Source organism: Rhinopithecus roxellana, chromosome 12, assembly GCF_007565055.1.
Source record: "Rhinopithecus roxellana isolate Shanxi Qingling chromosome 12, ASM756505v1, whole genome shotgun sequence".
In the NCBI taxonomy this organism is placed as follows: domain Eukaryota; kingdom Metazoa; phylum Chordata; class Mammalia; order Primates; family Cercopithecidae; genus Rhinopithecus; species Rhinopithecus roxellana.
Window position 1 is genome coordinate 96,076,568 of NC_044560.1, and position 3,576 is coordinate 96,080,143.

Below are 3,576 nucleotides of genomic sequence, written 5' to 3' on the forward strand. Positions count from 1 at the left end.
AGTTCGATCGAGACTAGCCTGGCCAAAATGGTGAAACTCTATCTCTACTAAAACTACAAAAATTACCCGGGCGTGGTAGCGGGCATCTGTAATCCCAGCTACTCGGGAGGCTGAGGCAGGAGAATCCCTTGAACCCAAAAGGCAGAGGTTGCAATTAGCCAAGATTGTGCCACCACACTCCAGCCTGGGCAACAGAATGAGACTCTGTCTCAAAAAAAAAAAAAAAAAGGCTGTGTGTGGTGGTTCACGCCTGTAATCTCAGCACTTTGGGAGGACGAGGCAGGTGGATCACCAGGTCAGGAGTTCGAGACCAGCCTGGTCAATATGGTGAAACCCCACCTCTACTAAAAGTACGCACCTGTAGTCCCAGACACTCAGGAAGCTGAGGCAGGAGACTCTTTTTTTTTTTTTTTGAGACAGAGTCTTGCTCTGTGGCCCAGGCTGGAGTGCAGTGGCCGGATCGGCTCACTGCAAGCTCTGCCTCCTGGGTTTAGGCCATTCTCCTGCCTCAGCCTCCCAGGTAGCTGGGATTACAGACGTGTACCATCACACCCAGCTAATTTTTGTATTTTTGGTAGAGACAGGGTCTCACTATGTTGGCCAGACTGGTCTTGAACTCCTGGCCTCAAGTGATTCTCTTGCCTCAGCCTCCCCAAGTGCTGGGATTACAGGTGTGAATCACCACGGCTGGCCCACGTTCTTTTTTTTTGTTTGAAACAGGGTCTCATTCTGTTTCCCAGACTGAAGTGCAGTTGCACGATCATAGCACACTGTGGCCTCGAACTCCCCAGGCTCAGGTGATCCTCCCACCTCAGCCTCCTGAGTAGCTGGGACTACAGGCCTGTGCCACGACACCCAGCTAATTTTTGTATTTTTTGCCGAGATGGGGGTCTCACTGTGTCACCCATGGTGCTCTGGATCTGCTGAGCTCAAGCAATCTACCTGTCTTGGCCTCCCAAAGTGCTGGGATTACAGGTATGAGCCACTGCATCCAGCTTAGTCCATTTTCTGTTGCTACAACAAAATACTGGAGACTGGGTAATTTATAATGAACATAAATTTATTTCATTCATGGTTCTGGAGGCTGAGAAGTCTAAGAGCATGGTGTTTGGATCTTGTGTGGGCCTTTTTGCTACATTATAACATGGCAGAGAGTATAACAGTGACAAGGCAAGAGCATGTCAGCTCAAGTCCCTCTTCTTCTTATAAAGCTACCATTCCATCGTGGGGCCCCATCCTGATGACTTTATTAATCCTAATTACCTCCCAAAGGCCCCACCTCCAAATGCCATCAATATATGAATTGGGGGACTCATTCAAACCACAGCATATCCCTAAACAATATTCCATCTATTCTTGTCTTTCTAGTCTGGTTCTCACCCTCAATAGTTCACCAAGACTGCAAAAGGTCAGCAATGACTTAGGTGCTAATAAATCCAAAGGATACTAGAATGTCCTCATCTTATTTGACTTCTGAGTAGCTCTCCAGAGTTACTTTCACCTTCTTCATTCCATCCCTTGACTTCTAAGGAACTGCCCCCCAACTCTTTTGTTTTCTTTATCCCTTCAAACCACCCTAATCCTATCTCCTTTGCTGGCTCCTCCTCCCCTGCCCCACCTCAAAATATTGGGAAGTCCCATGGCTTAAGTATACATGTTCTTTTCATCTCCATCTATGCTCTTTTCCTAGATAGTATTCAGCTCATGACTCCAAATATCATCTATATAATGCAGACTGCCAAATCTCAATCTCTCACTTTGACCTCTACCTTAGCTCCCAGTTTGTACATCCAACTACTCAGTTGACACCTACACTCAGATGTCTTGTAGACATCTCAAATTCAAAATGAACAAAATGAAACCCTGGACTTAACCCCCAACTCATTCCTTCACAATCCCACTCTCCCTTTTCAGTTTATGGTCCATCATCCAGCCAGGTGCTCTAGCCAGAAACCAGGAGTCATCCATGACCACCCCTGTCATTCACATCCAACTCATCAGCAAAATCCATTCACTTCACTTCCCAAACATGGGGTATCTTGAATCAATTCTCTCAGCCGTACTTCCAATCCAGTATCACTACCCTGGCCTATGCCAGCATAATCTCTTGCCTACTAAGTGCTCTCTGCACTCTGTCTTGCCCCTTTCAACTCTATTCTCCACACAACAGCAAGTTTGACTGACATAAAAGTAAAATGTAGGCTGGGCACGGTGGCTCACACCTGTAATCTCAGCACTTTGGGAGGCAGAGGCGGGTGGATCACCTGAGGTCGGGAGTTCACGACCAACTTGACCAACACGGTGAAACCCCATCTCTATTAAAGATACCAAATTAGCCAGGCATGATGGCGCATCCCTGTAATCCCAGCTACTTTGGAGGCTGAGGCAGGAGAATTGCTTGAACCTGGGAAGTGGAGGTCGCGGTGAGCCGAGATCGCGCCACTGCACTCCAGCCTGGCCAACAAGAGTGATATTCTGTCTCAAAAGAAAAAAAAAAAGTAAAATGTAAATCAGATCTTCTTAGTCCCCTGCTTAAAAGTTTTCAATGACTTCTCATTAGCATAAAAGCCAAAATTACTACTACAGGCCACAAGATGCTCAATGATTTTGCCCCTGCCCACCTCTTCAACTTCTTCTGATGTTCCTCTCCCCCACTGCCTTCCAGCCATCAGTTCTTCAAACAAGACCTTTCCTGGCCAGGCACAGTGGTTCACACCTGTAATCCCAGCACTTTGGGAGGCTGAGGCAGGCAGATCGTCAAGAACAGGAGGCTGGAATTAGTGGTTCACATATGTAATCCTAGCAGTTTGGGAAGCGAAGGAGGGAGGATCTTTGAGCCCAGGAATTCAAGACCAGCCTGGGCAACACAGCAAGAACACTGTCTCTAATTTAAAAAAAAAAGGAGGACAGGAACTGTGTGTCTAGTTGACTACTATTATCTCCATTTCCTAGTACCATGCCTAGCACGTGGTAGACATTCACTCAATAAATATCTGGTGAATCGTGTCTTCCTGGAAATGTATACGTAACTCCTTGAATGAGGAAACATGCTTCTCCACTGTGCAATAAGAAAAACTAAGTCAAGTTTCTAACCTGTGGTTTTATTTTAATTAGAGAACAGGGTCTTGGCTACGTTGCCCTGGCTGGTCTCGAACTTCTGATCTCGAGCGATCACTCCCACCTCTAGCCTTCCTAAGTGTAGGGATTACAGGAGTGAGCTACCGCGCCCGGCCAAGTCTCCAATTTGCTCGAGGTCATTGAACTAGCAACTGAAGAAGCTAGGATTCGAACCCATGTCTGTAGGATTCCAGAGCCCTCACTCTGAAATACATACTGAAGTTTCCCAGTTTTCGGGAACCCGGCTGTACAAGATGACCAAACACAATACCAGGAAGCGGGAGCCCCACACCCCGCGGAGCGCCAAAGTTCCCAAGAGGCACAGCGCTCGGGGGTGTGGCCAGACGCATGGGCGGTGCCGGGCGACGGAAGAAGGTTCGGAACTGCGTATGCCCCAAGGCTCCACAGGGCGCCGCTGACTGGCGGAAGCGAGGGCGGGGACAGCGGGATGACGTTTTA